We start from the raw sequence: 25,206 nt of genomic DNA on the forward strand, positions 1-25,206 counted from the left end.
GGGCGGTTCTAGGCGCTTCAGTCTGGAACCGCGCGACCGCTACGGTCGCAGGTTCGAATCCTGCCTTGGGCATGGATGTGTGTGATGTTCTTAGGTTAGTTAGGTTTAAGTAGTTCTAAGTTCTAGGGGACTGATGACCTCAGATGTTAAATCCCATAGTGCTCAGAGCCATTTGAACCATTTGAACTGTGGCTCGAAAAACAGCTTATGTTAGTTTCAGTCTTAAGGAAACTAAAAACTATTTAATAACGACTGTTTGCATAAGCTGCTACAAATCGCTTAACATTTCATCTGAAATTGCGCTAAGTTAAAGAATACTTATTTTATCATAATTCATGTATCTCAGCTACAATTTAAATCCATAGTCTATACGTCATTATTTTATTAAGAACCGACATACGAAATCGTTTAAAAAATGTTACATATACCGCTATTAAAACAAAGTGAAACGAATTAAAATTGTAGCCAAAATAATTTCTTCTTGGTAACTGCTACCATTCCATAGACGATTTTTTTTAGAGGAAAGCTGGTAGCATTTGCAGGTAAAACAGAATTAAATTTAAGTTCAGTACTAGTTACATGAACAATATTGAAAACTGATATATTCATTCGTATTAATTTTAAGTCAGCGTGCTCGTAGCCGTACTTCTAAACAAAACGTGTATACATAGTCTGTAAATTGAGTAGTTCAAAATGATTTCGAAAAGTCTCCAAGAGATTAATTGTGCAGAACCGAAAATGAAGTGACTTGTGACTGATGACGTACATTCATCTCAGTTGCTCGCTCAGTCGGGTTCTTTATAATTAAGGACGTAAATATGTTTCATTAAAATTCTTTACGTTATTTTCTCAACTTGTTTCCGGGTCAGAGGTCCCCTCCTCCTTCCTGCTGGGCAGCTGCCTCCTCCTAAGAAATTTACCGAGGTGAGGCATTGTGCAGCGCTCGGGGTGCAGATTAGTGTCCCAGAGCTGGCCAGCTACAACAGAGTTTGCACAAGTAATTCCGCTCACGGAACTTGTCGACTTCTTGCCGCTCCAGCGAAGGGGCGGCAAGCGAAGGAACTTGAGACTTCCCTTCCCTCTGCACTGGAGTCTCCAGCACTTTCCAAATTGACGCTGCTGCCCACCTACTCCAGGCAATGTTCTTTTGGCACCTCACACACCTGGACACGGAAACAACCCGGGCATCGTGTGGCAGATATGAATCTTTTTTAATGTGAGAAAGCATTCATGTATTCAAAGAGCGAGAATTAGAAAAGAAAATGTAGAAAGAGAAAAACTCAGGGGTTCTAGTTTCAGCATTCGTTCTATATTCCATCAGAAGCTTCACCTAACACTAATTTCTCTGGTAAATGTGACAGTTATCCTCGACATCTACCGGTGGTTATAACTAAGCTGCAGCTACTTCCAGGCGTCCACTGTGGCTGAGTTACCAAACACGGCCTTCCAAAATGGCTACACAAAAGAAGAAGTAAATATTCCAAAATTCGAATCGAGAACAGCTGCCAGCATAACTGACATAGAAGTAAACATCATCGGAGTAGTGAAGCAACTCAAATCACTCAATAAAAGTAAGTCTTCTGGTCCAGACTGTACATCAGTTAGGTTCCTTTCCGAATATGCTGATGCATTAGCTCCATACTGAACAACCATATACAACCGTTCGCTCGACGAAAGATCCGTACCCAAAGACTGGAAAGTTGCACAGGTCACACCAATATTCAAAAAAGGTAGTAGGAGTAATCCACTAAGTTACAGGCCCATATCGTTAACGTCGATACGCAGAAGGATTTTAGAATATACATTGTGTTCGAACGTTATGAATTACTTCGAAGGAAACGGTCTATTGGCACACAGTCAACATGGGTTTAGAAAGCATCGTTCCTGTGAAACACAACTAGCTCTTTATTCACATGAAGTGCTGAGTGCTATTGACAAGGGATCTCAGATCGATTCCGTATTCCTGGATTTCCGGAAGGCTTTTGACACAGTACCACACAAGCGGCTCGTAGTGAAATTGTGTGCTTACGGAATATCGTCTCAGTTATGTGACTGGATTTGTGATTTCGTGTCAGAGAGGTCACAGTTCGTAGTAATTGACGGAAAGTCATCGAGTAAAACATAAGTGATTTCAGGCGTTCCCCAAGGTAGTGTTATAGGCCCCTTGCTGTTCCTTATCTAGATAAACGATTTGGGAGACAATCTGAGCAGCCATCTTCGGTTGTTTGCAGATGAAGCTGTCGTTTATGGACTACTAAAGTCATCAGAAGATCAAAACAAACTGCAAAACGATTTAGAAAAAATATCTGAATGGTGCGAAAAGTGGCAGTTGACCCTAAATAACGAAAAGTGTGCGGTCATCCACATGAGTGCTAAAAGGAACTCGTTAAACTTGGCTACACAATAAATCAGTGTAATCTAAAAGCCGTAAATTCAACTAAATACCTAGGTATTACAATTACGAACAACTTAAATTGGAAAGAACATACAGAAAATGTTGTGGGGAAGGCTAACCAAAGGCTGCGTTTTATTGGCAGGACACTTAGAAAATGTAACAGACCTAGTATGGAGACTGCCTGCACTACACTTGTCCGCCCTCTTTTAGAATACGGCTGCGCGGTGCGGGATCCTTACCAGATAGGACTGACGGAGTACATCGAAAATGTTTATAAGAAGGGCAGCACGTTCGGTATTATCGCGAAATATGGGAGAGAGTGTTACACAACTTATACAGGATTTGGGCTGGAAATCATTAAAAAAGGCGTTTTTCGTTGCGACGCAATCTTCTCACGAAATTCCAATCACCAGCTTTCTTCTCCGAATGCGAAAATATTTTCTTGACACCGACCTACATAGGGAGGAACGATCACCAAGATAAAATAAGGGAAATCAGAGCTCGTACGGAATGATATACACTCCTGGAAATGGAAAAAAGAACACATTGACACCGGTGTGTCAGACCCACCATACTTGCTCCGGACACTGCGAGAGGGCTGTACAAGCAATGATCACACGCACGGCACAACGGACACACCAGGAACCGCGGTGTTGGCCGTCGAATGGCGCTAGCTGCGCAGCATTTGTGCACCGCCGCCGTCAGTGTCAGCCAGTTTGCCGTGGCATTCGGAGCTCCATCGCAGTCTTTAACACTGGTAGCATGCCGCGACAGCGTGGACGTGAACCGTATGTGCAGTTGACGGACTTTGAGCGAGGGCGTATAGTGGGCATGCGGGAGGCCGGGTGGACGTACCGCCAACACCGCTCAACACGTGGGGCGTGAGGTCTCCACAGTACATCGATGTTGTCGCCAGTGGCCGGCGAAAGGTGCACGTGCCCGTCGACCTGGGACCGGACCGCAGCGACGCACGGATGCACGCCAAGACCGTAGGATCCTACGCAGTGCCGTAGGGGACCGCACCGCCACTTCCCAGCAAATTAGGGACACTGTTGCTCCTGGGGTATCGGCGAGGACCATTCGCAACCGTCTCCAAGAAGCTGGGCTACAGTCCCGCACACCGTTAGGCCGTCTTCCGCTCACGCCCCAACATCGTGCAGCCCGCCTCCAGTGGTGTCGCGACAGGCGTGAATGGAGGGACGAATGGAGACGTGTCGTCTTCAGCGATGAGAGTCGCTTCTGCCTTGGTGCCAATGATGGTCGTATGCGTGTTTGGCGCCGTGCAGGTGAGCGCCACAATCAGGACTGCATACGACCGAGGCACACAGGGCCAACACCCGGCATCATGGTGTGGGGAGCGATCTCCTACACTGGCCGTACACCACTGGTGATCGTCGAGGGGACACTGAATAGTGCACGGTACATCCAAACCGTCATCGAACCCATCGTTCTACCATTCCTAGACCGGCAAGGGAACTTGCTGTTCCAACAGGACAATGCACGTCCGCATGTATCCCGTGCCACCCAACGTGCTCTACAAGGTGTAAGTCAACTACCCTGGCCAGCGAGATCTCCGGATCTGTCCCCCATTGAGCATGTTTGGGACTGGATGAAGCGACGTCTCACGCGGTCTGCACGTCCAGCACGAACGCTGGTCCAACTGAGGCGCCAGGTGGAAATGGCATGGCAAGCCGTTCCACAGGACTACATCCAGCATCTCTACGATCGTCTCCATGGGAGAATAGCAGCCTGCATTGCTGCGAAAGGTGGATATACACTGTACTAGTGCCGACATTGTGCATGCTCTGTTGCCTGTGTCTATGTGCCTGTGGTTCTGTCAGTGTGATCATGTGATGTATCTGACCCCAGGAATGTGTCAATAAAGTTTCCCCTTCCAGGGACAATGAGTTCACGGTGTTCTTATTTCAATTTCCAGGAGTGTAGGAGTTTATTCTTTCCTCGCGTTATACGAGATTGTAATAATAGAGAATTGTGAAGGTGGTTCTATGAACCCTATGCCAGGCACTTAAATGTGATTTGCAGAGTATCCATGTAGACGTAGATGTAGAAGTATCGTATGATAGCGAAACTTGGTAGGTACTCTAATACGTTTCTGAGGAATCGATTTACGCTAGAAAGAAAAGTTTTGGCCACCAGGTGTAAATCTGATTCTGTGAATTCAAGAAGACTTCTACAAATGTTTCCATATGTGATGGATTAGGAACTGGACGTCGGCAGAAAAGATCAAACAAGTGAAAACGGTATAATGTTGATTTTATTATTAACCGCCGCTTACACAATTTGTTCTATGTGAGCACCGGAGACATCGACGAAGTGCTTCATCCGTAAAACGACGATATCAACAGTTCCTTGCAGCAGTTCCGGTGGAATCTGTACTGGCCATCGGATCAGGTAGAGACCGGGCGTATCCCTCGTAAACGAGTTCTTTTATATATTCCCAGAGCCAAAAGTCACACGGATTCAGATCATGTGATCTTGCAGCCCATTCAGACAAGAGGTGTTGCCCCATCTTCCATGAAAACAGTGATTTACACGCAGCTGCGCTTTCCCAAAGCAGGAATTACGTAGCTTACATGGAGGTCTAGGTAACGTGAAGACGTCTCGGTACATCAGACAAGCCGACAGCTGTGGTCGAGCGGTTCTAGGCGCTTCAGTCTGGAACCGCGTGACCGCTACGGTCACAGGTTCGAATCCTGCCTCGGGCATGAATGTGTGTGATGTCCTTAAGTTAGTTGGGTTTAAGTAGTTCTAAGTTCTAGGGGACTGATGACCTCAGATGTTAAGTCCCATAGTGCCCAGAGCCATGTGAGCCATGTTTCTTAATATGTTTAGGGCAGCGGTAGTGGAAGCACCTACGCATCGGTTCGCCGACAAGTTGCTATAGCGAACCATACCTAAAACGAGCTTTTCAGATATCATTAATACGTCGGAGCCTTGAAACAAATTACAAGCTGAGCACAGGATGTCTGAAAATATTTCATCCGATTTCACAGAACCAGTCTTCTACAGCAATGAAGACAGAAACCTGAGATAAATTTCGTCTGATGCATAGTGTAGTGTCTAGGAATCCTGAATACTCGGATCGCTAGACAAACAGTCAAACAACTCGTATTAATGAGCTTTATTACAACAAGACAAATACAAATACTTAACTTTGATAGATGTTCCGCAAGCAAAGGACGACATAGAAAATAATCAGTCTTATTCAGAATAGACAAACACAAGTCTGTGCTGCATGGAGAATGCTAATGATAGAGGCTACGATGCGTCGGCTAACAAAGTGGCTGACATTGAAGCTGCTATCGAAGTGGGCTCCACCAGTCGGGCGCGGCGCTTGTGTCGTCTTCACCTAGGGGCCACTGCTGTAGCGTTGTCGTCCTGGAGGAAAGTCGGTCAGCGTGCGATTGGCTGACCTCTTCTCACAGCCATCTTTTCTCTGTCGTTCTGGACAAGAGTGCCGGCGCCGAGTTTCCGCTATAACACATAGGACTACAGAGGTTTTACTAAGGATCTTCACTATGTCCTCGTCTGGTCATACGGCAAATAATCCAGACAATTGCCACCTTGTCCAATATTGTTGCTCACCACTCCCGTGTCGCCTGTGGAAAACCTCCCAGATCCTGATGTTCCTCAAGCCCGCCAAACCACCCTCTGACGTCTCCTCCTACCGTCCTATCACCCTCACCTTGGTCTTCAGCAAGGTCTTGGAGTCCATCCTCACCCAACGCATCCACCAGCACCTCCACCTGCACCACTTCCTTCCTTCCACCCAATGTGGTTTCCGACCCTCCTTCTCTGCTGATGACCTTCTCCTTCACCTCACCCACCTTCTCTCCAAGCAACTCAATTCCCATCGCTCTGCCATCTTACTCTCTCTTGACTCCGAACTTGCTTACGATCGTGTATGGCATTCCAGTCTCCTCTTCAAGCTCCAAACCTTAACCATTCCTATTAATTACGTCCGTCTGATCGCCTCCTTCCTCTCTCATCGCCCTTCCTCATCCACAACACCGATTCCTACACCTTCTACCCCTCCGCCGGTGTGCCCCAAGGTTCCGTCCTCTCCCCTCTACTCTACCTTCTCTGTACGGCAGACATGCCGTCGCCCCAACCCCCCATCCACCTCCTCCAATATGCCGATGACACCAACTTCATTGCCTTCGCCCACACCCTTCAACGCTCCCAATGCCTTCTCCAGTCCCATCTTGACCAGTTCACTGTTTGGTGCAACCAGTGGCTGCTCAAGGTCGATCCTTCCAAAACCCAGGTAATCATTGTATGAAAAACCGTCCCTTTCTTCTGTCTTCTGGATTTCTGCCTTACCATCTATGACCACCCCATTAACCTCACCCCCATCCTCAAATACCTTGGCATCATCCTTGACTGCCGCCTTTCCTGGACCCCCATCTCTGGACAGTCCAAGCCAAGGCACAAACCCGTCTCTAACTCTTCTCCAGCTGAACTTCGGGTCTGGACCCCTCTACAATCCTCCCTCATCCGCCCCATCCTTTGTTATGCCCACCTTACCTGCATATCCACCCCTCCCATGTGCTCTACCTCGCCTATCGCATCCGTCTCCCTTCCCCCACATGAATCCTTTATGACTTGATCCCTTTCCCGCACCTCCTCCTTTTCCTTGAATGAATATGGATCCTCTACACCTCCGGCAAGCTCGAGCCTCCCCACCCACTTGTCTCTCTCATCCTCTCCCACCTCATCCCGCTGCTGCACCTACACTGTTGCATCCCACCTGCTCTCCATCTTCACACTCTCCACACCCTTGCCCATGGTGGCTTCCCCCTTCCTGAAGATGTCCTCATTCCGTCCATATACCCTTCCTATCAGCTCTAATCCTCCCCTTCTTATCTCCCTCCCCCTCCTCTCTCCTTCCCACCTTCCTTTCTCCCTCCCCCCTCCCCTCTCCCAGTTCTCCCACTACCTCCCCTCCTCTCTCAGCTTCCACACCCAACCCTTCCCTCTCCCTTCCCCTCACTCTTCCTTTCTCCCATTGGCTTCTTCCCCCCACCTTCCCCCTTGCCCATCTCCTGCACCCAGTGGCATCCCCCCCCCCCAATCTCCTCAGTGTGTTCAGTATGCCGAATATCATCACCAATGTGCTACAGTGTTCTCTTCATCAGTGCGTCAGTATTCTTTTTCAGTGTGCTTCTTCGTTCACGTATGAAACTGTTTGTCTACGTTTGTGTGCACTGCTGAATTTATTTGTATAACCAGGGCCCTGCGCAAATGCCTTCATGTCATTTCTTATGTATGTCTCCTGTTTTTACCATTCAAGTATGTCTGTTTTTCTGTCTCCATGTTTACTGCCTGTTTTTCTTTGTCCGAAGAGCGGCGTAGATAGGCCGCTAATGGTCTAACTTTTTGAAGGTATTAAAATTACAATAAAGAAAAAGAAAGACCATACTTTTGCGAGCATTTCTGCAGTTACTGCAGTCACTGGTGCTGATAAGCAGTATCGTATCTCACCCGAACGTATTGAAAGGGGATGCTCAAAGACTGATTCTTTTATAAAATTAAAAAAAAATCACATACCGTGAGATCAGGCAGCCTTGGAGGCCAGTGATGTGATGTGAGATACTTACAGCCCTTACGCTGTCGGAGGTGCAGTGTCGCACCCGCGTCGGAATTCCGCCGCACAGTTGTAACTGAATTGCACATCTTGTACTATCGCCATCATGTGCACATATATTATCACTATCTCGACTAGACGCACATTTATATTACTCATCGGCTAACACGTGGCTACCCTGCCCCAGTTGCTGGTTGCCTTCCTAACTGCTTCTAGAGGCGACAAATATTCGATTTTCAATATCTCATATAATTGCTGGGGGAATTTAAAATGCTGTAATAATCTACTCATTAAGAGGCATAATCTTACGTTAAGGGTTTAAGTCAAGTATTAAAGTCCTTAACTGCGAATATATCTTGAGACACCACAACTCACGGTGCACATTTACCCATACTTCATTCATCCGGTGTTTGAGAATGAGACCACTTAGCGATTTACAGCAAGCATTACGCATAATTTATTTTCAAAACTCTTTCTCGCTGACACTCCCACAAAATAATGGAAGGGAAAAAAATATTTCTTACCCCATTTCCGTTCTTCATGCAGTAGAGCTTCAGCATCAGGAATGGCTTTTCAATTCATTACATCTTTACTACTACATCTATTCGCAACACACTTTACAGACATTGTATACAAATACCACTGAATTTATCTGCAAAATTATATCGCTGATGACACATAGTCCTGTAGTACGAGATATGATGTCATAAACATTGAGAAGTTTGAAAAACTAGTTTTTCTTAAAGTAACAGATTTCGACCGCTTAAAGAATCGGAGTGTGGGCGGGGTGTTACTGGTTAGTTATCCAAAGAAAGGGCGAGTTGCGCTAGGGAGACTTCTACCAGCAACAATGTGAACAGGTGCAGCTAGCGCAAAGTAACATGCCACCTGCTCAGAAACACATTCCCGCTCCCAGCGCTGGGCGAGTCCACCTCTTTGTTCCGGAAGGGCTACCACATTTGTATGTGGCAGCCTGCTGAGCTATGCACTTCATCCGCCAAAAGCGCCCATCTCATCTGCGTATATGATGATTTTCTTATCAGGTACACTAGGTTACTGTCGTGTTGGATTATTCATCGCACTGGCATAACATTTCTATACATACTGGAAAAAATCGCAACACCAAAAAAAATTAATAGAGAGTAATGAAATTTCGGGGATACATTGGTCTAGGTAGCATATTTGTTTAACATTGCAAGATCACAGGTTGATGTAAGTGCGAGGTGAGTCTCGGAAATGTGAAATGCTGGTACATTTATAAACGGTGTAACCGCCAGAACGTTGAATTCAAGTATGCAAACGTGTATGCATTGTGTTGTACAGCTGCCGGATAGCATTCCATGCCTATTACACTCAGTGAGTCGATACAGGGACGGTTAATGCCGGTTATGGATGGCGTTCGAATTCTCCGATGATGTCCCGCATGTGCCCGATTGGAGACAGTTTTGGTAATCACGCAGGTCCGTTCCTAAAGACTGGAAAGTAGCACAGGTCACACCAATATTCAAGAAAGGAAATAGATGAAACCCACTGAATTGCAGACCCATATCACTGACCTCAATTTCAAGTACGATTGTGGAGCATATGCTGTACTCATACGCTATGAATCACTTTGAAGAAAACGACTTATTGACACATAACTAACACGCATTCAGAAAATATCATTCTTGTGCAACACAGCTAGCTCTTTATTCCCATGAAGTAATGAGTGCTGTTGACAAAGGATCTCAGGTCGATTCCATATTCCTGGATTTCCGGAAGGCTTTTGATACCATTCCTCACAAGCGACTATTAATCAAATTGCGTGCATATGGAGTATCGTCTCAGTTGTGTGACTGGATTCGTGATTTCCTCTCAGAGAGGTCACGGTTCAAAATGGTTCAAATGGCTCTGAGCACTATGGGACTTAACTTCTGAGGTCATCAGTCCCCTAGAACGTAGAACTACTTAAACCTTACTAACCTAAGGACATCACACACACCCATGCCCGAGGCAGGATTCGAACCTGCGACCGTAGCGGTCGCGCGGTTCCAGACTGTAGCGCCTAGAACCGCACGGCCACCCCGGCCGGCCACAGTTCATAGTGACAGACAGTAAACCATCGAATAGAACAGAAGTGATATCTGGCGTTCCGCAAGTTAGTGTCATAGGCCCTCTGCTGTTCCTGATTTATGTAAATGATCTAGGTGATAATCTGAGCAGCCCCCTTAGATTGTTTGCAGATGACGCTGTAATTTACCGTCTACTAAAATCCTCAGACGACCAATTGCAATTACGAAATGATCTAGAGAAAATTTCTGTATGATATGAAAAGTGGCAATTAGCACTAAACAAAGAAAAGTGCGAGGTCATCCACATGGATACTAAAAGAAATCCGATAAATTTTGGATATACGATAAATCGCACAAATCTAAGAGCTGTCAATTCGACTAAATACCTAGGAATTACAATTACGAGCAACTTAAATTGGAAAGACCACATAGATAATATCGTTGGGAAGGCGAAACAAAGACTGCGCTTTGTTAACAGAACACTTAGAAGATGCGACAAACCCACTAAAGAGACAACCTACATTACACTTGTCCGTCCTCCGCTGGAATATTGCTGCGCGGTATGGGATCCTTACCAGGTAGGATTAACGGACGACATTGAAAAAGTGCAAAGAAGGGCAGCTCGTTTCGTTTTATCGCGCATTAGGGGTGAGAGTGTTACTGATATGATACGCGAGTTGGGGTGGCAGTCACTGAAACAAAGGCGGTTTTCTTTGCGGCGAGATCTATTTACGAAATTTCAATCACAAACTTTTTGTTCCGAATGCGAAAATATTTTGTTGGCATCCACCTACGTAGGGAGAAATGATCATCATAATAAAATAAGAGAAATCTTAGCTCGAACGGAAAGATTTAGGTGTTCCTTTTTCCCACGCGCCATTCCAAAGTGGAATGGTAGAGAAGTAGTATGAAAATGGTTCGATGAACCCTCCGCCAGGCACTTAAGTGTGAATTACAGAGTAACCATGTAGATGTAGATGTAGGCCAAGGCAACACGTCAACACTCTGTAGAGCATGTTGGGTTCGAGCAGCGGTATGTGGGCGAGCGTTGTCCTGTTGGAAAACACTCCCTATAATGCTGTTATGAATGGCAGCACAACAGGTCGAATCTCCAGAATGACGTATAAATTTGCTGTCGGGATGCATGGAGTAACCACGAGGGTGCTCCTGCTCTCATACGAAATCGCAACCCAGACGAAAACTCCAGGTGTTTAACACGCAGACAAATTGGTTGCAGGCCCTCAACTGATCTCATTCTAAATAACTCACGGCCATCAGTTGCACCGAGTAAGAACCAGCTTTCATCAGACAACAGACAGCTACCATGCCCTCCAATGAGCTCTCACTTTAAGATCAGTGCAGTCGCGAATGTCGATGGATGGAGTCAGTGGAATGAACGCTACAGGGCGTCTCGCTCGGAGCTGTCCTTAAAGTAAACGATTTGTAACTGTTCGCTGTGGTGCCAACTGCTGCTCAAATTGCTGCTGCAGATGCAGTACGATGTGCCAGAACATACGCCGAACACGAAGGTGTTACCTCTCGATAGTGTCACGATGCCATCCGGAGCCCAGTCTTCTTGCGACCGTTCATTCTCGAGAACATCGCTCCCAGCAATCATGTACAGTGGTCATATTCCTGCCAGCTTCTCGTAGCTCTATTACACGAACTCGTTCAGACTCAGTGAAGCGTTAACAATGGTGTCTTTGCCGCCTTAAAGCCATTCTTGATTAACATCAACTCACCACGTCCAATCTCAAAGGCAACTTACGTTCACAACCGTTGCAGTGTGTATTTAAAGCAAACGTGTTTTGCCTCCTTATAGTGGCGCTACTAGAAAAACTGCTTGTAAGCAGGCATCGGTTGTTGAACTGAAGCCCCTGGCCCCCATGACGATCAGTGGTCGCACGCAGCGCAATCCCCATCACTACAATTGTATTATCCCCTCTCCCACCATGTCGTGTGCCCAGGTAGGAGTTAAGTTTTATTGGTGTGTGCTCCTAACTTAAAACGGACGCCAGCTTTGGTTCAAATGGTTCAAATGGCTCTGAGCACTATGGGACTCAACTGCTGTGGTCATTAGTCCCCTAGAACTTAGAACTACTGAAACCTAACTAACCTAAAGACATCACACACATCCATGCCCGAGGCAGGATTCGAACCTGCGACCGTATCAGTCGCACGGTTCCGGACTGCGCGCCTAGAACCGCGAGACCACCGCGGCCGGCACGCCAGCTTTGTTTCGACGTGTTAATTAAAATATAAACCAAAATTATGTCTTAATTCAAGAAGAAACCAACGAATCTTTTGGAACATCCTGTATTTTTATAGTATGTTTTGTATTAGTACATTCCCGGTAACTATATCGCAGTGCCGTACTTAAACACGACTCGAACTTTTCGAGCAGCTGACGTCACAGTTCGAGAAATCCCGGGCTTTGCCCGACTTTCGTTCACCGCACGATGTAGTAACTTCTGTTGGTAGTATGACTTGTTATAGCATTATTAATATATTACGGATTTTAAACATAAAAATAAACGTTATACACTCTACTACAGTACCTTATAGACTTCGAGTCAAGTGTAAACACGGCCACTAATAAATAAATTAATGACCACAATCACGACTCAATCAAATTCTCGTGCTTTAGCTCGTCATGCAATCTAGTGACGTCTGTTGTTACTATTACCACAAGGGGTTTTGTCGCTGTTTGAGGGGATTGTGCTGATAGTGTTCGAAGGGGACCCAGTCACTAGCAATCGGTAGGTGCACAGATACTGCATACAAGTAAAAGTGTCGTCTCGCGTGTTCTCCACGAACGCCGCCTCCATCCATGCCAAATGAGGAAAATCCAGGTATTACGGGAGCAGCACTACCCACGACGGGTACAGTTTCCGCAGTGGTATTCGGGTCAAAGCATACTCCAGCCATAATTCCCGAGCTTGGTGCTATTCACGGACGAAAGCACGTTTACTAGAGACGGCATATTATACTTGCACAACATGCATGTTTGCGCTGACGACAATCCACGTACACAGGTGATTCAAGATCACCAACACAGGGTCAGCATTAAAATCTGGACCGGGACGGTTGGTAACCATATCATTGGGCCATATCTACTACCAGAGTAACTAACAGGACCGATCTACCTCACATATACACACATCAAGAAATTTTTGCATCACCTCAGTTCCGAGAGTTCCGGAACCTGTACAGAAAATTCGAATACAGATCAACATAAACATCATTTCCGCCCTTTTTATTGCTCATTAAAACCACACATAGCATGTTGTACCACCATACAGCGAGACCTTCAGAGGTGATGGTCCAGATTGCTGTACACACCGGTACCTCTAATACCCAGTAGCACGTCCTCTTGCATTGATGCATTGCTGTATTCGTCGTGACATACTATCCACAAGTTCATCAAGGCACTGTCGGTCCAGATTGTCCCACTCCTCAACGGTGATTCGGCGTAGGTCCCTCAGAGTGGTTGGTGGGTCACGTCGTCCATAAACAGCCCTTTTGGATCTATCCCAGCCATGTTCGATTGGTTTCATGTCTGGAGAACATGCTGGCCACTCCAGTCGAGCGATGTTGTTATCCTGAAGGAAGATGCACAAGATGTGGAGGATGGGGGCGCGAATTATCTTCCATGAAGATGAATGCCTCGCCAATATGCTGCCGATATGGTTACACTATAGATCGGAGGATGGCATTCACGTATCGTACCGACGTTACAGCGCCTTCCATGACCACCAACGGCGTACGTCGGCCCGTCATAATGCCACCCCAAAACATCAGAGAACCACCACCTTGGTGCACTCGCTGGACAGTGTGTTTAAGGCTTCAGTCTGACCGGGTTCCCTCTAAAAAGGTCTCCGACGATTGTCTGGTGAAGGTATATACGACACTCATCGGTTAAGAGAACGTGATGCCAATCCTGAGCGGTCCATTCGGCATATTGTTCGGCCCCGCACTGCATGGTGAGATGGTTGCAAAGATGGACCTCGCCATGGACGTCGGGAGTGAAGCTGCGCATCATGCGGCCTATTGCGCGCAGTCTGAGTCGTAACACGACGTCCTGTGGCTGCACGAAAAGCATTAATCAACATGGTGGGGTTGCTGTCAGGGTTCCTAAGCACCATAATCCGTAGATAGCGGTCATCCACTGCAGTAGTAGCCCTTGGGCGGCCTGAGCGGGGCATGTCATCGACAGCTCCTATTTCTCTGCATCTCCTCCATGTCCGAACAACATCGCTTTGGTTCACTCAGAGACGCATGGACACTTCCCTTGTCGAGAGGTGCCGCTCATGCATGGTCGTTAAAACTTTGGGCGGGTTTAGTGACATATCTGAACAGTGAGAGAGACTGTGTCTGTGATACACTATCCACAGTCAACGTCTATCTTCAGGAGTTCTGGGAACTGGGGTGATGCAAAACTTTTTTTGTTGTGTGTATTAGAAATGTTTTGCCTACCGTATTGGATGTACTGCCACATAATGTTCGGATGGACATGTGGCTGCAACACGACAGAGCTTCAGCAGACGTTGATGTCGATGTGCAGAATCACCTCAACGTCAGATATCCCAATTGATGGATTGCTAAGAGTGGACCAATTCCATGGCTAGCAAGTACGTCGCTGTTCTTGTGTAATAGGCTAAGCATTTGGGTCGGATAGGAAGTTTGTTCGTGTGGCCGAGGAGGTTGAGGCAACTGCTCGCGTTAAGCGGGAGATCCAGGTTCGAGTCGTGGTCCGGCACAAATATTCACCTGTTACCATAGTTTCGCTTCGATGACAAATTGCACTTAATGTCACTGATAATCTTTAAATAGAACGCAGAATTTTGGAGAAATTCGAATGACAAGTTAATGACGGAGACGTGAGCACTTGAGAACTACATTCAGAACTCAAGCGATCCTGTTGGAAACCTGCTTCCAAGCGTCGCACCCTGAAAAGGCTTAGTGGGGCGTAGACTCTTTTGTGCGGGGCCCTCTCTTTGTTCCCAGCAGCTGGAGGTCCAATTGTCAGCGATCGACGAGCATTGGCGTCGATCGGGGAACTTGCCCGTGGCTTACGGGGCAGGGGGGCGCTAATCTTGGCAGCTGATTGAGTGCGGTCACCGCAAGATATTGCGCCCTTAGACGTCGACGAGGCGCAATAGTACTTGTTTCCATTACGTTTCACAGCTCTTCGCTTATTGCGCTTCGTCTTGCACTGTCTTGTCTGTTACTAGTCATGCCGAGTTACAAGCAAAAGACGAACAGAACTAATTTGCCAGTCTCAGTTTCAGAGTGATTGCAAATGATGATAATGCTAAAATAATAGCTTTTTCATCTTTTAGTTTTTAACGATACACACAATTAGAAATCAGTTCTTGAAGCAAAGCAGAGTGATGAAATAATTATTAATTACTTTGTGCTTCTGTTAACTTATTGCTACTGAGTCCTAGCATTTTCAGTGTCGCCGTTACCAGATGTTTTTCCAGCTGGTGTAATGATGTTGCAGAGAAGTAACTGCTGCGAGCTGCTCTGCAGATGTATTCTTTCAGTGGCAAAAAAAAGTAAAAAAATTAATAGTGTCTAAGACTCATACCGCACTTTTTACTACAAGAGACTTTCGCTTCCTTATATTACATATGCCGCAAATTCGTCCCTCTCTCTCTCTCTCTCTCTCTCTCTCTATATATATATATCTATCTCTCTATCTATCTATCCATCCATCTATATCTCGCTCTTTGTTGAACTAAAGATGGACGTCCATTGATTGTCATTGTTGTTTCAGACATTACACAGCTTTCACTGGCTTACAACATCCTAAGTTTCTATTCCAAAGCTTTTATAGTTCAACTCTTCTACCAACTGCTTCAATTTGTGCACAACCATTTGAATCACCCAGCGTAACCAACTTTATAAACCAAATTACAGTTTTCACAAACAGTCGCAGAGCATACTTGATAGCCAGGAATCTAGCATCGCGTCATACTTCATTCTTTTCAAACATCATACAACAAAGAGTTTACAATATAAACTTCACAGTAGCTGTTACACTACACGTGCAAAAGAATTGAAGGGACACTTACTTGGAAGCCAGTCATTTTCCTCCGTTGCGACTTTGGCTCAAAGTTGCCTACAACCTTTCTCTGTAACGGTGCAAACGCGTGGAGCCCTGCGACGTCACCCTCTGGCTCGGCGTTGCTTCAAACAGCAAGCGGTCGACACATGCAGAAAAAAAGGCCAGAGCGCAGAATTTCAAGTGAGGTGCAAATTGCGTTAATGATGTAACAATGGCACCAAATTTCATCACAATTCTGCCCAACACCATAGTGGAGGTGTCACGCGATGGGAACCTCCTCACACCCCCTACTTTCCAAAATCTCACCCCTTCTCTTGACGCCTCTGTGATGAGGGACAGAACCAGGACACCTAGCTCTGAAATCACGCATTTTTCTCGCTGCAGACACACCGCGCTTAGAATCGACCGGACAAGGCATTAAAAGATGATATACGAGGGTAAGTCAATTATTATCCGCAAAGTAGTTATAAAGTTTTATTGTAATCAAATAGGACACTTACAGGACATCATTTTTCGACATAGTCTCCTTGCGTTTCAACGCACTTGGTCCGTCGTTGTAGAAGCTTCCTGATGCCCTCATAAAAGTAGCTTCCCGGTTGAGCTGCGAGCCAGGAACGCACCGCTTCTTTCACTGCTTCGTCCGAGGCAAATCGACGTCCCTTAATGCTTCTTTGAGTGGACCAAACAAGTGATAGTCGAAGGAGCAAGATCGGGACTATATGGAGGATGATCCAGTGCTTCAAATTTGAGTTTCTGGAGCGTTTCAGCAGTGTGGGCAGCAGTATGCGGACAGGCATTGTCGTGCAACATCACAACACCTTTTGACAGCGATCCTCGGCGTTTGCATCTCACTGTAACGTACACTGTTTATTGTTGTTCTAGTATTGGAACTTGTGCGTCCCAAAATACCATTGCGACTGCTACGGTCGCAGGTTCGAATCCTGCCTCGGGCATGGATGTGTGAGATGTCCTTAGGTTAGTTAGGTTTAAGTAGTTCTAAGTTCTTGGGGACTGATGACCTCAGATGTTAAGTCCCATAGTGCTCAGAGCCATTTGAACAACCCAAAATACCGTAAGCGTCAGTTTTCCTGCGGACGGTTGGGTCTTGAACTTTTTCTTGCACGGAGAATTTGGATGTTTCCATTCCATACTCTACCGTTTATTCTGCGGCTCGTAATGACGGATCCATGTCTCGTCACCAGTAATGATCCTGTCTAATAAGTTCTCCTCTTCGTTACCACAGCGATCCAATTGTTTTTGGCAGATGTCCAAGTGCGTTTGTTTAAGCAACTGTGTAAGTTGTTTTGGGATCCATCTTGCACAAACTTTATGAAACCCAAATCTGTTGTGGATGATTCCGTACGCAGAACCGTAACTAATTTGCAGACGATGTTCCACTTCGTCAATAGTTAATCGTCTGTCTAAGAGAATCATTTCACGTGAACGCTCAATGGTTTCTTCATTTGTGGCGGTAAATGATCGTCCGGCTCCTGCATCGTGCGTATCACTTGTGCGACCATTTCGGAATTTTTCAGTCCATTCGTAGACACTCCGTTGTTGAAAAATACTGTTCCCGTACTGTACCGAAAGTCTTCGATGCATTTCGGCCCCTGATACGCCTTCCGACCATAAAAAACGGATCACTGAACGTTGCTGTTCTTTGGTGCAAATAGACAGCGGAGCAGCCATTATTAACAGTACGGCTGCGATAACGAAACTAACCTAGCAACTTGAAAATTGCAGAGATATAACAACAAATAAACAAAGCATGCGTCATCAACGTAAAACGACAGTACTACCAAAATAAACAAAAATATAACTAAATTGCGTATAATAAGTGACTTACCCTCGAAAATGTCTGTGGCCGAGCGGTTCTAGACGCTTCAGTCTGGAACCGAGCAACCGCTACGGTCGCAGGTTCGAATCCTGCCTCGGGCATGGATGTGTGTGATGTCCTTAGGTTAGTTAGGTTTAAGTAGTTCTAAGTTCTAGGGGACTGATGACCTCAGATGTTAAGTGCCACAGTGCTCAGAGCCATTTGACCCATTTTTGAACTATTTGAAAATGGCGTCAATGAAACCACCCCTTCCCTTGGGGCAATCAATTACACACATTTCGCGGTCGGAAACGACATGTTGCAGTGTGATGCGCAACAGAACGACGTTCTTGACAACATTTTATAATAACGATTGAACCATTCTCTAAGTAAATCTTGGGCCACCCCAATGAATGTTATATGATCCATTTGGAGATCAGCACTACCGCAATTTTTTCAGGCTGGAACCACTAGCGGCTGTTGGAAACCTTCGACAAAATTTGAACGTAATCCAGAGCAGCGAAGGGTCTTTATGCCTTATGAACCCTGTCTTGTTTTGCGCCTTCCTACAGCATCACGGGAGAGTTCGAAATTAACATGAATAAAATGGCAAGGGTTCCTGTAAAACCCATCATTTTATCAATATCCTCGGTGCCCCCGCTCACCTTTGTTGAGCACTTTAAAAGTGTACCTGCAAAGAGACAAACTTTGACCAGTTCCTAGGAGTCTGCGGACAGGGAACCCCTTCGATACCCTTCAGATCCTGCATGCTCGTAAGCAGGCACTAAAGCTGCTCTGTAGCGCCACTCAGCTGTAGGTTGTCGAAACGGTTGCCTGCCTTTCAGGTCCCTTGAAGTTAGTGGCCTTAAAGGGACACTTTCCTGTTTTACTCACACGCATGTCTACATCGTATCCCCCCTCACCTCCCCCCCCCCCCCCCTCCCCTGTGTTCTGATCACAGGAATGTTGAAAACCGATATAGGACTTTCACTGCTTTCAAATATCGTTAAATGGTTTTATATGGTCCCTTGTAGTTCCACCCTGTATAGCAAAGCAAAGCAATCTTGGTTGCACTACACTCCAAAAGGGAAAAGTGGCGTGTAGTTGGGTTGCAGCATCATTACTCCCCTAGGGAAGGGTTCAATCGTCCTAAGGTGTCAGCAGTGCTAAAGGTTGCCAAGAAAATTGTTCTGTTGTGCATCGCACTTCCAGTTGTCGTTTCCGACCGCAAAACTTGTCTAAATGAACGCCTCAAGGAAAGGGATGAATTCATTGACGACCTTCATGCGCCCCCTGAGGCGTTTTTGTGCCGATTCTGAAATGTTTTCCTCGGCCACTCAGAAGAAAACCAAGTGAATTCAGCGCAGAGTGTCATGGTTCTGACCTCCATCGCAGAGCCATCAAGAGGAGGGGCGTGGTGTGTTTAACGAGGGGGGCGGAGTGACGACTTCCCCTTCTTGTAGCACGTCCAGAGGGTACTGTGGTGAAATATGGCGCCAACGTGACCTCATTAGCCCATCTTATACCTCACGTGAACTTCTGAGCTCTTGCACATATGTTAACACCTTGCTGAAACGTCACCGAACCCGAGGGTGACGTCGCAGTGCGTCATGATTTTGCAGCACTACGGAGGAAGGTAGTAGGCATCTTTGGGCAAAATTTCACACTTCTGTATCCCAAGGAAGAGAAATCATGGGGTTTCAAAACAGTGACCCTTTAATTCTTAATTCTAAAATATTAAATTAGCGACTATTACCAAATAAAAATATTAATTTCTCCAGCCATTCCTCGTTCACGTGAGGTCCATGAAAACATATTCCACGCATTGACTGTATATTCCTTAACTAATAAAAAATGAAACACAAGCATAGAATCGATGTCAATTTCTGTGTAATCCTTCACTTATCCATCTTTAGGGTCACTGAAAGATAATGTTATACAAAATGATCCGTCACAATCTTATTCGATGTGTGTATGATTATGTGTGTCCCGCATGACAACCGCTACTATCCCTGTCACCGACCATCCCCTGGAGGCTACTTTGATTAACTGCTGCGACGTTGATGCTGAGTAGCTCTGTACTGTGTTCCAAGACGATTTGTTGCTGTTGCACGCACACCGTCCATTTCCGGTCACATGTTCATGGAACCTTTTTTCTCCATTTCTAGCCAGGAATGCGTCCCTGGAGTTTGTCGGTTCACCCTGTATATCTTTCACTGTCTCTGTGTACCACATGAAACGATTACGAATTCATTAAAAAATGAAGCAAGTGTTTCATTTATTGCGTCTCTACTGCTATACTCCTCACACGACATGTCTCACAAACGTTGTCAGTCTTTGCACTTCTCCAGAAAGTCCGTCATGAAAATTTCGTCGCCTCGCACTCTGTCGGTTTAGCCACATTTGAACAATATATGTTCCCATGAACAATGACAAAAGACCGATGTCTGTCGGGCGCTTTAAAGAAGCGCCCCGCAGGGTACAATTATGAAGCGAGGGAAGGAAAAAGAGGGGTGCAGGGGGGCGAGGGGTTGGGGGTGGATGGGTTGTACAGCCGTAGAGTGATTGCCTAACAAGCAACATCAGTCTGTCGACAGACCAACAAGTGTACACATGTACAGTTTGTTGGTTAGTCGGTCGATAAATAGGAGTAGCTATATGGCCATTTAATAATAATAATAATAATAATAATAATAATAACGTTGATTCCAGGCGCTAGTTTTCTTTATTCCGAAGTCGGCGCTGCTTCTGTGTGGAACCCAGTGCTGAATACACCTTGTTCAAAACTACGAAATCCTCTCTCTTTCTTCCACACATTGACACTAGAACAATAGAATTACCAACAAATATTACAATACAGTAAAGCAACTACTGACACCATCATTCTTCATTATGTAGGTAAGATAGTGCGACTAATAAGCCTGTGATGTATTCTAAAGTATTTTTTTTCTTTTATTTAATATACTATCACAAATGTCATCAGTATTAATGTTTCTGTACTGTGCTCATGGCGGACGGACATTTCTGTTTTTCGCTTCCTCTTCCTATAATCAAGAGCTTCTATATGCTGTAAGCATCGCAATATAGCTCGAGGGAAAGTCTTAAACCATTAACAGTTTGAAAGTACAAACTTAAAGTTCGTATTCACATAGGAAATGCATTCTGATGAATGCCGAAATGCTAGATTAATTCAGTCGGGTGGTTAAATGGATAAGCGTCAGAGTATTGATCCAAAGATCTGGGATTCGATCCCCCAAATGGTCCTAGGTTCTGTCACTTGCCGCTTCTTTCACCTCTATAAATAATTAGTGTGTATGAAAACGCCAACTCGCGCCGTCGTTTGGAGTGCAAACTAGTCTAGGACATCGCCTGTAACTGACAGCTAAAGCAGTCTAAAGATCCGAAGAAACTGAGGATATACTACTTCCAATAGAAACGTAGCTAGCAAAGCACTGAGGTACTCATATCAACTTTACCTTAAAATCAAATAAACGAATTCGGTACCTAAAATATTCAGTAGCATCCGCTTTAAAGTTAACACGTTACATGAAGATTTTAAAACTCCTAAAGGAACACTTCCACAACTTTCTCAAGCTCTTGATTTATCTTCTTTAACTTCTTACTTCATTTTATGCTATGTAATTTAACAGAATACACTAAATTGTTGTATGTAGGAATTTACTGTATTTCAAATTGCTCAAAAATGAGAAATACCAATAAAACTTTATCTCACTGCTGATTCTATTGGAAACTTTCTTGTGTTTCCTTGGGATTTGACTTCATACAAATATTTTCGTTTTCTTCCAAATATATAATATTCTATTATATTAACATTCTTTTCCTTATTATTAACAGCTTAGTATCACTGTATTGAAGAACTACCACTGCATAGTTAACAATTAAACTTTCAGTTGTCCTGTTTCTCGGTAGACATAATACCTAAATAGCATATTGAACAGTTTTACTACAAACGAGGCAGTCTTAAATTATAGTTTTTAAAATTTTACTGGTGTTTTACACAAATTGCTGTCATGTGCTAAGAAACGGTTATGTATTTTGTCAAAGCTATAAGACTGTTAATCTTTGACATTGCCAGGGGGAAGGTACGCGACCTGTTGATTTAAAACATGTGCGGATAAAAATTCCATTCCAAGATCACAAATTTTCTTTATTGATTACCTGTTTCGGCTCATTGGTGAGCCATCTTCAAATCAATCTAAAATATAGTCCATTACACATCGTCGTATCTTCGAGATAAGTGTTCCTAAAGTGAAAAATTGTAATTTGTTATGTAAACTGGTGAAGATTAACCATTAATTTGTGATTAGTGATTACCGTTGGGAAAAATGCCACGACATTACAGTAAACAGGTGCAGTGGTCAGCAAGGGAAACGCATCGCATAGAGAATGCTTTTAGGACAGTCGTGCATAACCTGTCAAGTGGTTCAACGCGTCCACGTGAAATTTTAAAATAAAATCTTACGATAAGCCGACTGAAATGCCCTCACTCCCAAGTGAAATAATATTGCGGTCAACTAATATTTCACTTTGCTTAGCAACACTCAAATAAACAATATTATCCTTCCTCCAACATTCGAATTTATATGATTTCTTCAGAAACAATTTTGTAACAAAGCATTATCTTACATAACAGTGTTATGTTTCCTTAAGACTGATTTTCACCACAAAACTTACTACCACACCACAAATATTTCTGTATCTACTTTCACAATAAATATTATGCAACCTTGCAGAAACTTCTATCATGAAACAGAAAAACCGTAATTTTTGTGTAAAATTATTCTCATGGTTAAAAGAGTAATTTATAAAGTAATAATATATGAAACGAAGCGAATTCCATGAAGATCGTGAGTCGACAGATTAAGTTCTCTCTTACTGCAAATTTAACTATCGGCTATTAATTCGTAATGAAAGCCCTTATTGGATGTACTCTACTAGACTGCCATTGTTGCAAAGTAATAGAACTGCAACTTATTTGATTATCCATATGAAGAGCTGGCGGTTTAGGATACTTGCAACATACTTGCAAAGTTCATCTTGTTTCATTCTCTCTGCTTGGGGTGTACAACGCCACCATAGCGTCGCAGGCGATGACATGGAAACACGGCGTCTCGAATGTATCGTCTTCCTACTATATGCGCCTCAGAATTGACAGAAGCTTGTGGCAGTGGTGGGAAAAACCATCTGGTTAAAACCGATACCGGTATTTTAGTCTGAATATCCGGTATTTTTCAGTAGTTGTTTGCCCTCAGTTGCAACATTTGTTTTTTATTTTGTAGTAATAACCGAGTAAAAAAACCAAATATCAGTTAGCCGTAGCAGCAGTGCTAAAATTTTTCGTTTTTAAATAAATCTTCTTAAAAAGGAGTAATTTCTATTCGTAAAATTTACATTGTTTTGAAATATTATGTTATTATAGAAAACGGGAAAATAGATTAGCGCTATTTTAATAACAATGCCGGCAGACCGAGCAACAAACACAAGGCATGAGAAGCATTGTTGAGAAAATAACGTCCATGTTGTCGTGTGTCGTGGCCTTGAAAGTGCAGTGTGCAAGATTTGGCCCAAGCTGGTCTCTGTAGTAGTATCTCGATGTCGTCGTCGGACATCAGTTGTTCTGTATAACCCTAGTCTGGAAATATGTTTACGAAGCGACGTAACAATTAAGTACAATGCTTCGATTGCTTTAAAAGTTTAAACATTTGTATGCTATTCCTGTGAAATAATAAAGGAGGAAGGTTATTATGGAAAGAGTAATAAATTAAAAACTTAACAACAATTTATTCATAGTCTCGAACAAAAATAGAATGTAGTTGATCTGCTGCCTTCGTCTACGTAATATGCCTCTATCTACTTGTAACCCTTGAAATCGGACAAATTAACGCAAAAAACTGAGTTCTTCAGCCTCACTTTTCACCCTTTAGCACTGATTATCCGTAATGAAATCAATCAGAAGATTGATGACTCAAAAAAAAAAAGTTCGTAACTCCGAAATAGTGGTATGATCCCCGATTACAAAATGATTTTTCGCAGAGTTTCAAAAAATTTGAATCATTGGAAGAATACTGGTGGTTTCTGGTAGTGTTCAACAACTTATCACTTTTCGAGAAAAGCAGCAAAGCGTGGACGGACTAACTTTCCTTTTATTCGCTTATTTAATTTAATATTTTGTTTCTATATATACTGAAACTGAGAGAGTCAAAATACTGCAAATCTTTTTTCGATTTTTATGTTTATTACAGGAAATAACAGGATTAAAAAACCAAAAATCTATTATTTCAGAAACCGGTTATTTTGAGTAGTTTTGACAGTCAGGTTAAACTGGCGTGTGAAAAATCCGATATAACCGGAAACCAACTGTTTCATCGATAACCGTTATCCCTAGTTTGTAGGAATGTCTGATGGCAGCATTCGCTCACTCTCCAGCCTGAACTACCGACACTGGCCCATTTGCCACACTTATGATGAGACGAGACGACTGATGTTTGCCGCTATAACTTTGCTACTCGTATTGCGCATGCGCACTACCGCATATTCCTCCTTCCTTTCCCCTCAGCCCGTCTGGCTTGGAACGACTCGTGGAGTGACAACAGCAACGTTAAAATTTGGACTGTTGATAAAATTTATATATATCCATATTATTTGCAAAAATATCGATATATGACTGCGGCAGCGTCCCGTCGATATATCGACATAGAAATAACTGATCGAGTGCCTACATTTTTATTTTATATTATATTTTTTCGCAGTTCTCGACAAATATCTGAAGTTATTCTTTTGAAATTGTAGTGGAACGTAATTTTACCTTCACTGTGTGAAGCAGTCGTACTACTTCTTGAGCTTACATAATGTCTAGTCTTTCTCTTCGACTGTGTGAAGCAAGGATAGATGGCACAAAGAAATAGTTCGATTGCACTGGAGGATGGCGGTATGAATGAAATAACAAGATATCCGATGTGAAGAAACAGCACACTAGCTGTGTTAAAAAAAAATAATAACGCAGCTAGTGTCCTATTTGTTCACATCAGCAGTCTTCAAAAACAATAGCTAAAACTGCTGAACAAAAATCTAAATGACAAGATCGGTCTTTGTGGTGGGCGCAGACGTGTGTGGGGAAATACTGAAGTAATCGGCGCTCGGCGCTACCAGCAGAAACTGCAACGCTTAACTTCACCACGCAAACATTGACACTGCAAATGCTAGGCCGCTGGCGTTTGCTGAAATGAAAAAATAGGGAAGTCT

General features: G+C 44.2%; 1 protein-coding gene across 1 annotated transcript in view; it reads left to right on the top strand.

Moving 5' to 3' along the window:
- Window positions 1-25,206, top strand: part of LOC126482074 (Kv channel-interacting protein 4-like) — a 510,131-nt gene that overhangs the window by 358,880 nt on the left and 126,045 nt on the right. The window lies entirely within an intron of this gene.

The sequence above is a fragment of the Schistocerca serialis genome, chromosome 5 (assembly GCF_023864345.2).
Source record: "Schistocerca serialis cubense isolate TAMUIC-IGC-003099 chromosome 5, iqSchSeri2.2, whole genome shotgun sequence".
Taxonomy (NCBI): Eukaryota; Metazoa; Arthropoda; class Insecta; order Orthoptera; family Acrididae; genus Schistocerca; species Schistocerca serialis.